Source organism: Malus domestica, chromosome 05 (assembly GCF_042453785.1).
Source record: "Malus domestica chromosome 05, GDT2T_hap1".
Taxonomy (NCBI): Eukaryota; Viridiplantae; Streptophyta; class Magnoliopsida; order Rosales; family Rosaceae; genus Malus; species Malus domestica.
The window spans coordinates 15,273,440-15,285,036 of NC_091665.1; the positions used below are offsets into that span (position 1 = coordinate 15,273,440).

Consider the following 11,597-nt stretch of genomic DNA (forward strand, 5'->3'; position numbering starts at 1 on the left):
TGTCATTTCAGGAATCCTAACTCGAAGCAAGGCAAGAGCTCTTTTTGCCGCTTCTTCCACCCCTACATCAACTCTACCGATGAAGCAAGAGCACCAGAAGCACGGGCCCATGATCACCCTGGCCTTACTAAGAGCATCAAGGGAGGAAAGTTCGAAAAAGTACTCCGATTCCATGCTTTCCGATGCCGACTCAAGCAGCAGCTCAGCCATGCAAGTCATGACCACTGGAGCGACTTCAATCGATGAGCAACTGGCTTAAATGAATGAAGCAATCACAAGGCTAACATGAACTGTGGAAGAAAAAAATTGCAAATCGCTGTGCTTATCAATCGACTAGAGGCACAGAAAGGCGAGAACCCCGACCCAAAGTTTGATCCACTAAAGAAAGGAGCCAGCGAAGAATATGAGCCTCCAATGGAGAAAGTTGATGCGAAGAAAGAGCCAGACCAAGTAGCAGCACTCATAAGATCTCTCTCTATCCAGCAGCTGCAGTTAATGATCGCCAGCACCATCAAGGCGCAGTACAAAGGAAGCTCACATGACTCTGTACTATACTCAAAGCCCTACTCCAAGAAGATTGAAGCTTTGAAGATGCCGAAGGGTTATCAGCCACCAAAATTCATGCAGTTCGATGGAAAAAGAAACCCAAAGCAACATGTCGCCCATTTCATTGAAACCTGCAACAATGCTAAAACGGAGGGAGACTACCTCATCAAGCAGTTTGTGCGCTCGCTGAAAGGTAACGCCTTTGACTGGTACACTGACCTCTAGCCCGAATCTGTCAACAGTTAGGATCAGCTAGAAAGAGAGTTCATCAACCACTTCTACAATACTCGCTGCACAGTAAGCATGCTAGAACTGACCAGTATGAAACAGTGAAAGGATGAACCTGTCGTCGACTACATCAATAGATGGCGTTCATTAAGTCTGGATTGCAAAGATTGGCTTTCTGAAACCTTTGCCATTGAGATGTGTGTTCAAGGCATGCATTGGGGGTTACATTACATCCTTTAAGGCATAAGACCAAGAACATTTGAGGAGCTGGCAACTCGTTCCCACGACATAGAGCTGAGTATCGCCAATCAAGGGAAGAAGGAGCCGATCACCGACTTTAAGAATGATAAGATGTTTACCCCGAATGTTGACAAGACTGGGAAGAAGCCTGCCAAGAAAGCTTTTACTGTCAATACTACCCCCATCAAAACCTCATTTACGCCTATTAAGATCTCCTCCAAGAACAAAGCAAATGAGATAAAGAGAGGTGAGCCTCCTCTCACCCAAGACAAATACAAAAACACCTTGAGGGAACTGGAGCAGAAGGCGTACCCTTTTCTTGACTCAGATATGGCCGCAATGTTAGACGACTTACTAGAAAAGAAGGTAATAGAGCTACCCGAATGCAAGCGTCCCGAGAAGATGAATCGCGTAAACGATCCTAATTACTGCAAATACCATCGTATCGTGAGCCATCATGTTGGTAAGTGCTTCGTCCTTAAAGAACTCATCCTGAAGTTAGCACAATAAGGGCAAATCGAGCTTGACCTTGAAGACACAGCCGCAACACGTACTACTACAATTACGTTTGGATCCTTCGATCATATGCCTCTCCAAGTGACACATGACCATTCCCGTTAATACTCAAGCTGCACGACACCTTCTGCACAACCATCATTGGGGGCAAGCAACCAAGATGCATTTACCAATAATGACGAATGATGGACCTTGGTGACCTACAAAAAGACAAGAAAGCCAAAACCACAAGCCACAAGGCCAAAGGCAGAACAATGGAGAAGGCACCGCCACCGCAACAATAGGAAACCCAAAGGAAACGTAAGGGCTGCTAAGCCAACATATGCTGAGGAACTTATGGAGCAAGAGCCACGCATTCCCGTCTCCTTGCACGAGTACTTCCCAAAGAACTTCTTCCAACAATGCACTACCATTGCCTGTCACATGGTGTATGTGGAGATAGAAGAGCCCTCGAAAGGCAATGCTATCATAGTAAAAGAGAGGACCCTCACACCCAAAGAAGGCTTACTGACACATGTCAGCATCACGGAAGCGTTACGATTGCCCAAGGGGATGTGAAAAGCACTAATAGTGGTCTTGACAAGTCTCGACAACCATGAGGTGTAAGACAACAAGAATGAAGGCTTGAAGCTTCGGCCACACGAATGTGCCACATGTTGTGCCACCCATGATGTAATCAACTTCACTGACAAAGACTTACTGCTAGGATCAAGGCCTCACAACTGCCCTATCTTCATCTCTGGGTACATAAGAGAGCACAAAGTCAACCATATGCTTATGGATGATGGATCGGCCATAAACATCATGCCAAAGTCAACAATGACCATAATCGGCATCAAGGTGGATGAACTATCCCTAAGCTGTCTACTAATCCAGGGTTTTAACCAAGGAGGACAAAGAGCGATGGGCATGATCAGAGTGAAGATGACTATTGGTGAATTCAAATCAAGCACGATATTCCATGTGATTGATGCACGAACTTCCTACAGCTTGCTCCTAGGAAGGCCTTGGATCCACGGAAATGGAGTAGTGCCATCCACCCTCCACCAATGCTTAAAATTCTACCGAGAAAGAGTTAAGGTGATCCAAGGTGATACCAAGCCATTCATAGAAGCTGAATCACACTTCGCAGACGCCAAGTTCTACATGGATGAAAACATGGTGCCCGAAGCTCTTCCAGAAGACATCAAATCCACAGGCAAAGCATCACTTAAACAGCAGGAATGGCAAGCCATGCCCAAGAAGCAAGAAGGGCAAGTCGTGCCATCTTTAAGCAAAAACGATTACGAGCCTACTAAACCTGCAATAACCAAAGAGAGTAGGACGCCTTCAGAAGGATCAAACACACCCATTTTCCGATACATCCCGATGTCAAGAAGAAATAATGGTCAATCCATGTTCAAAACCGGAGCAAGGATAATGTGAAGTTGCTCAAGAAGAATGCAGTTTTGCCTCTGACACAGCCAGGTGATGCTAAGGTTGCAAGATTACCACAAGGCTTCATAAAAGCTCTGCCAAAGGGGGTGGAACCAAGCTTTCTTCCAACCAAAAGGACCGAAGAAGGTTTTGATCTAAATGCTTACAAGCTCATGTCGAAAGCTGGGTACGACTTCGCTTCCTCTTCGAATCCTGGAAAGAAGGTTTCAAACACCGTCAACGACAAAGAACATAACCTCACCAAGACTCAAAAGAAGTTAAAGGAGCATGGTTATGGAGTTGACAACAACAAAGCTGGGCTCGGCTTCACACCAAATGCACCCGTGAAGATTTCAAGCAAAATGAAAAATGCTAGCACTCAACACATCAGCATGAGCGTTGAACAAAATCAAGAGGAGCCTAAGTCTGCTCCTCGAACGTTAGTCTTCGATAGGATGAATCGTTCAAGGCCTAGAATTTTGGCATTTAATAGCATTGGTGGTTAAGACCGAACCTCCATCTTTAAGAGGTTTAACACGCCAACATCCTAAAGCTCTATTTTTTGAAAGGTTGTCAAAACCTAAGAAACAAAGCAACACGGCTAGCTCTCCTCTGCGCTGGTCAGCTTTGGAAAAACTTGAAGACAATAAGAAGTGACACACCCCGCCCCGAAGGAGGGTGTGTTGGCCGTCACGTGCGAGTGACGTAACCATTTGCACAGTGCGGAAGCTAAAAAGATAAATAGAATTACGAATAAATAAAAGTCAAAACACTAGCAATACTAGCTAAGAAATGATGATAGTGCGAAACTCAGTGTATAAATACACATTCAGAGTAAAAAGAATGTCAAGTTGCAGTCGAGTAGGACAATTACTAAGATATAACACCCGTAGGTAAATCCTACTTTGGTGAATTCTGTCAGGACACCGTTGGATTCTTCATGGCCACCAAACTCAGCTAATTAGAACCTGGAGGGGTGAAAAACAAAGTTGAGTGGGTCAGTAAAACAAATCTTTTCAAAGACAAAACATTTCTCAAAATGTGGTAACCCCTCTCCGTAAAACCTGTAACTTTCCCAGGAATATAAAAATATACTTACTTATCTCAAAACCAGCTTAGAAATAGTGATATGTAAAGTATATGCCATGTCAAATATATTTCATCATATCATATAAGTATATTAGTGAAGTAAGTTCATCATAAATAATAACATGTCAACCGAGTGATCAGCCCGGCTGAAACTATAGCTCATAATCAATCTCATCAATCAATCTAGCCGGAGTCGCCACAAGTGACCTGTACGACACTACACTGCACACGAGTCGGAACCACTGAAATGGTATGTACGACAGAACTGGGTGTAATATAGTTATGCTCACGCTATCTTCTCCTGATAGCTATGCGATAAATCGCTAGTCACCTACGAGTCGGAACCACCTACGAGTGGTCTGTACAACAAGATTGGGCACCTAAATTGGATCTAATGTGAGCATATGGTGCGGGGGTGACTAAATATATTTACAGGCCTGAATCACATCTCTGCTAAATCATAATCACCCTAGTGCAGGTTTATAAGCTTTCAATCACATCAACTCAACAGTCACATAATTTTAATTTATGAACTTACCTGGCACCTACCAATGCGTTCGCAAGACCAATCATGCATGTATGCAATTACTAATGCATAAATAAAATAGATATATATTTTGCATGGCATTTCATAACGCATTTCATATCACATTTCACTTAAATTGATTTTTTGGGAAAAATCTCATTTATATAGGTATATATGGAAAACAAAACTGCTCACTCACCTGGAGTTCGCGCTACAGCTCCCTAGCACAACACATCAAGACGTCATGACGATCGTCACCTAGAATAATCATCAAGACATGCCTCAGAAATCATATCGATAGAATATAACTTATATAAAACACGTCACTACGTAGTTCGATCCGGAAGATCTGCAACTCAGATTTCCGATCTGAAACTTCCAGAGATCTACAATATACCTCTAGGACAACATCCTAAAATTTCATTACCATCCAACGGTCGGATCTCCGTCAATTACCAAAATCAAGTGACAGTTAACATTCTATCTTATGAACTTAAAGCTCCAATTCCGAAAGATTCGTAAATCGGATTCCCGATCTGTAAGTTCCTATAATACTCAAATATTACATATTACAATGTATCAAAGTTTGGTGACGATCCAACGATCAGATCGTCAATTCATATTTTGGCCTAACCACACATCGTAACGAATTTAGGTTCGAATGATCATCATACGTCATTCACTCACCAAAACTGAAATTAGAGAATGAATTATGGCCTAAAAATAGCTTTGGTGGCTCACTGGCTATGCACCGCCGTGGGTGGCGGTCGGCAGCCCTGGCTCGCCGGAAAATCCAACTATTTCAAAAAATTACCAAAATTTATAGAAATGAAGATCTCAATGAGTAGAGTAAACTTTATACCTGTGGCCAATGCCAATTTGGCCCGGAAAGGCTCCAATTTCATCAAACCCGTGAAGAACCCTAGAAATGGGTGTTTTCAATTCAATCTCCAAAACCACTCTGATGCTCCAACTGCTTGAGCTTTGTTCCAGGTCCTAAGGGAATGCTAATAGTGTTAGTAATTGAAAGAAAACGTTTCAAGATTTGAAGAATCTGTACACTAACCGCACACACCGTACGGTTTTATCCAATTTCAAAGCCAAATTCTTTGATTTTTTGGGTGTAATAAGAAGAGGGAAGATCATAGAGGGTTTTCCAAGTGATGGTTTGAAGTAACTCACCGGAAAAATGAAGGAATTTAGACGGAAACGGGTGGAAAACCCACCGGGTCGCGCGGGTCGTGGGTTGAAAACCCATTTCTGTTCTTCTTCCTCCGTTTCTCGTCCTCTCTCCTTTCCTCCTTTCCCCTTCTCTGATTGGCCAGAAACTTCTCTCTCTTCTCCCCATTCGCCCAGCTTCTCTCCCGAAACTCTCCTAGAGCTATCTTCTTCTTCCTTCTGGTTGGGCAGTTTTGCCCAATCCTCTTTCCTCTTTTCTCCACCAGTCACGCACACACACACACAAAAACCTTCCTTCATCTTTTTATTTTTATTTTCTTTCCCTTACATCCGAGCCATCCATTTCAAATTTTCTTTAATCTAGGCCATCCAAATGGCACACCAAATTTTTATAATAAAATTTATAAAATGCTCAAACTTCAAACTTTAAAATCTTTTTCGTTATAACTCCAAATCACGAACCGTCTGCGCCCACGCTTCCGTAGCGACGAGTACTACAAGGATATGTCAAGAAAAAAAATCTTAGATGGCACGACACAATGATTAACCTCAAATAATGCGCGTGCCTCAAAGGGCATTTTTGTAAAATCCTTTATTAAAACTTTAAAAACTCTTAAAATCAGGGACAGGCTGTCACAATCTACCCACCTTAAAAAAAATTTCATCCTCGAAATTTACACAATCTTTACAATCCATCAATATCAATAAAACAACCTGAAACACATCTCTCTTATTCTATCTTTTGTCTCCCAAGTAGCTTCTTCTGCTGAATGATTCCTCCATAAAACTTTCACTAAACGCACGATCTTAATCCTCAGAACCTTATCCTTCCAATCCAAGATAGTCACTGGTTCCTCATCATAAATCAAATCCGGATTAACTTCCAAAGATTAAGGAGGAATCATATGTGAAGGATATGAAACATAATGTCGAAGCATGGAAACATGGAACACATTATGCACTTTCGACAACTCTGAAGGCAACTTAAGTCTGTAAGCAACTTCACCGACTCTCTCGGTGATCACATAAGGTCCGATGTACCTAGGACTTAACTTACCTTTCTTCCCGAACCGAACCCCATATTTCCAAGGTTAAAGCTTCAAAAATACTCAATCACCTACATTATACACCCGATCAGTGGTATGTATATCGGCAAGGCTCTTCTATCAATCCTGGGCCACTTTCATAATAGCTTTAATCACTTAAACATTTGGAGTAGTCTCCTCTACTATCTCAGGGCCCACTAATGTCTTTCACCAACTTTAGACCAACACAAAGGTATACGATAAGCTTTCCCTTAAAGTGTCTCAAATGGTGCCATCCTGGTGCTAGAATGATAGCTGTTAATATAGGCAAACTCCATCAAATCCAACTTAGCTTGTCAATCATCACCAAACTGACGTACCGAAGCTCTCAGCATGTCCTCTAAAGTCTGAATGGTTCTCTCTAACTGACCATCTGTTTGAGGATGATAAGCTGTGCTGACTTAGTAAGCCGATCAACAATTACCCAAACGCCGTCACACCCGTTCCATGTACAAGGAAACTTGTACACAAAATCCATAGTGATATTTTCCCATTTCCATTGTGGAACGGAAAATGGCTGCATCAATCCAAAAAGGCTTCTTTCTTTCTGCTTTGACTTGCTGACGACTAATACACCTATTCACAAATTCAACAATTTCCCTTTTCATATCTGGCCAATAAAAAAAATGGTCGAATGGTATGATACATTTTAGTACCTCTAGGATGCATTGCATAAGCTGAACAGTATGCTTCGTCCAAAATTTACTTTCTTTAATTCCATATCATTAAGTACATACATCCTGTATTTTACCACCTAGCATTTCTAGAGTTGTTTTTCACTGTTTTTAAGTGTTTTTAGTGTGTTTTGAACTATTTTAGTGTGTCTTGAAAGAAAAATATGAAATTTTGAAAAACAAATAGACAACGTTTTGAAAACCCCAAAAAGAGTCGTTTTAGAGTCGTTTTTGTGTGTAGAATTAGGGTACCTTCCAACACAATGATGAGGATTTGGTTTTTAAGTGCATGACTGTTAAAGAAAATTACAAACATGGGTGGAAGTTTGATATGCTCTTTGGTTTATGCTTGGTTGTAGTTGACATTTACGAATTCACATGTAATCACAAAGAAAAAAAATCAGTTTTTGTAACATGTTTGAAGGAAGGAACTCAAATTAACGCTACAACCCTGAGAGACTTGAGCCTAAACTTTGTTTGGAGAGTTATTAATCTGTGATTTCTTGTTTTCTAAAGTCGTTACATGATCTCATTATTATTTGCTTGGTTGCTACTTAGAATGTGTTTTATCATTTTAGTTCCAAATACTAGAACTCATGCTGGTTTCATTCAAAGCTTAAAATTGAGTGCATAACATATAACAAGATGAAGTTGTTTAGTAGTTACCACTATAGCCAAAAAGCCTTAATCCCATGCATATGTTTTGTAGGTTTAACCCCTTTGAGCCGTATTTAGCCTATTTTCTTTGTTAGCCACATTATCCTTACCTAGCCTAGAATAGGACTATCGATACCCTTGTTCTTAAAGTATAGTGGAGCATGACTTAGAGGGAATTCATTTTATGTAGAAAACAAGTGTGGGGGAAGGTTATTTCCAACAAAAGACAGAAAGAAAGAAAAAGAAAAAAACAAAAAGAAAAAATGTGAAAAAGAGAAAAAAAAAAAAAGAAAGGAAAAGAATTCAAAATAAGTGAGAATGAACTCACAAGTATTGGTTATTGAAGAAAGGATCCAAAAGTTTGAATTCGGCCGTAAGTGTTTTGTGAATCTCCCCCTTGTGTTTAAAGTTAGTTGCTGCATTCAAAAGTGAATTCTAAGTGTTGATTTTATTGCTTTGCTTACTATTGCTTTAAGAACCTTTGTCTATCCTTAACCTTTCTTTGTTAGCCAATACCCTTAGCCCCGTTACAACCCTTAGACTTCTATCTTGGTTGTTATGTATTTCAATCTGTGGAGTTTGGGATTGGTATGAGCATATGGTATCCCTGGTTCTCGTGTCTAAGTAGTGGCATTCCGTTCATGAGATCATATCTATACATGAATTAATAATTCCAGAAAATGCCTTCTTTGATTATAACATATGTGAGTGCTAGTCTACATGTTTACATCAATCTTCTTACATATACCTAGTATAGGGAGTGTAGTCAGAAAATTTGTGTGAAAATAGAGAGTATATTCGGTGAGGAATTGAGGGAATTCTCTAAGGCATGTTACTACATTCAAAACATTGTTTTAAATTGATTAAATACGAGCTAATGAGTGGCGACTATGATTAAGTATGTGCTCAAGGGTAAGGATAGCTAAAATATGTGTAAGTAGTGATTTTTAACATGTCATGTTCCATTGGAAATCCCAGAGGCAAATGTTGGAAGGTCTAGGTTATGTTTTGTTTTGTTTTGTTTTGTTGGTTTTGTTTTGCTCGAGGACTAGCAAAAGCTAAGTGTGGGGGAATTGGATAGGAGCATATTTATGCAACTGAGTTAGCTTGTTTTCTTGCATTTTCATAGTTAGTTTCTGTTTATTATAGTGATTTAAGCTATTTTCGTGTGTTCGTAGGTCCAAATGACAAAGTTGGCAAGAAAGTGCAATTTGGAGCATTTTGAAGTAGTTTTTGGCATCAAATGGATAGCTTATGAGTGGAGCAATTTGGATGGACGTTTTTGAAGTTCAAAAGGCTAGGAATATGCTAAGGAGATGAAGAAAATAAATCCAAGACAAAGAAGATAAGGAATCAGCTCAAAAGAAGGAGACATTATCCAAATTGCCTTATCTTATCCAAAACCTTATCCAACCTTATTTTATCCAAACTGACCTTATCTTATCTTATCCTATCTTAATCTTATCCTACCTTATCTCCAGCTGCAAAATGAGTCCTTATCTTATTCTATATCCTTCCCATTTGAATTTAGGAGTCCTAATCCATCTAAACACATTAATTCTTTTCCTCGCTGGAATATGATGAGAAGTGTCCTCTTTCCTTGCTAATTTGGAGTCCTAATCCTCTTCTTTCACACCTTTGCCGTGCCTTCCCTCTCCCTATAAATACAAGTGTTACGGCACAATTAAGAACACCACCCACCTTCCATCACAAATTCATCCCCTTCATCAATCATACACATTCATCCCTCTGGTGCGGCAACTTTGCAAGGAGAAAGAAGAAGGAGCCCCTGGAGCCGTGCTTGCCATTCAAGACGTTGGATTATTGGAGCGTTTCTAGGTGTATTCTATCCGTTGCTTTAATGTTTAAATTCAATTGTCTTTGTTTATTTGCAAACATGAAGAACCTTCTAGCTAGCCATTCACCCATTAAATCACCAATTTCGTCTAAAGTTATTTAGAGTCTTAAATCTGTTTAGTTTTACTTTAAATTCATCAAAAACCCAATCCCCTTTACTTTGCTATGTCAAGTTAGTTAGAATCTGTCCAATTTGTGTTTTTAAGTGTTTTGAGTCAAGTTAAAATCAATTTTCGTCCAATTCACCCTCTAGTGTCTAGTTTGAGTCTATTTGATTGTTTTATGCTGTTTTGAGTCTTTTTAGTTTGTTTTGAGTTCATAAGAGTCTAGGTTAGTGTTTTCAAGCCTAGTTAAGTGTTTTTGAGTTAAATTTGAGTAGATTAGCATCCCTCATAATCCCCGGCCTAGAACGATCCCTACTTACATCTTTACTACAATTATCAATAAAAGGGTTTAATGGAGGTCATCAGTATGCCAAAATCGTGCAGACCCTCTAACAATGGCCCATCAAGCTTGTAGGATCCCGAACGCTCTTTCCACATTCTTCCTGTAAGACTCTTGCCTCTGAGAAAATAATTTCTTCTTTGCATTATCAGGATGAGAAAAACTTTTGACAAAGGTATACCAACTAGGATAAATACCATCAGTTAGGTAGTAACATAGCTCATACCTATTACCATTTACCTTGTACCGAAATTCTAGTGCCCATCCATTGATAACATCATCGAATAGAGGTGAACACCAAAGAACGTTGATATCGTTGTTTGATCCAGGAGATCTGAAGAATGCCCATGTGTCGTAAGACGTCACAGCCTCAAACATGATGTTTGGCTTGTTATGACCAATGACTAAAATATCAATAATATCGGCAAAATATCACCGATATTATCGTTTTTCGGAGAGACCGATATTTTCCCACGTATCCCCCTAATTATCGTTTAAATATCGCGATATTATCGCTAATATCGATAATATCATGATATATTTGATATTATCGAAACAATCGTTGTGGCTCCGTCGTCGGAAAGGCAGCCGAGGCTGCGTCGTCGCAGTTGCCCAGATCTCCCTCTGCAATCCAGGCTCAGACCTAAGATCTGCGCATCCGTCGTCGGAAATGAAAAATCTATTTTCTCCGGATCCCAAAACCCGCTCGGGTTCGATGGATCCTCCGCTTCGTACGACCTAAACAATGCCTCCCATTGCCTGATGATGCTCGCCAGGAGGTGAGAAAGGGAGGATGAACGGTCCACAGGTGGTGATGGTGCTCGCCGGAGTGTGTGCCATTGTGGTGGAGGTCACGGTGGGGTGTTGGTGTGGTGTGTTTGTGCTCCGGGAAGGAGAGTTGCAGAGAGATAGTTAGTTGAATTGAAGAGGAAAAGCAAAGAACACCATATAATAAATGAAACCCAGAAGATAAAATGTTCGATTTCTTACCTAAGATTTCAAAGAAGAAGAGAGAGAGGGGCAAAAAAAATGCCTAAAACCCTAGAGAGAGAGTGTGTTTAGGAAATTTCGCTAAGGAGTGAGGAGATTGCTTTGCTAGAGGTTTCTAGAAAAGAAAGAGAGAGAGAGAGAGAGAGAGAG

The 11,597-nt window shown here is 40.3% G+C and overlaps 1 long non-coding RNA gene across 1 annotated transcript; it reads right to left on the bottom strand.

Moving 5' to 3' along the window:
- Positions 1-3,792: 3,792 nt before the first annotated feature.
- Positions 3,793-5,998, bottom strand: LOC139195913 (uncharacterized). The gene is made up of 4 exons (XR_011580990.1): positions 5,744-5,998; positions 5,424-5,557; positions 4,761-4,819; positions 3,793-3,914 (listed from the first exon to the last, which is right to left on the bottom strand). It is a non-coding gene; the product is annotated as an uncharacterized lncRNA (long non-coding RNA).
- Between the last annotated feature and the right edge of the window lie 5,599 nt (positions 5,999-11,597).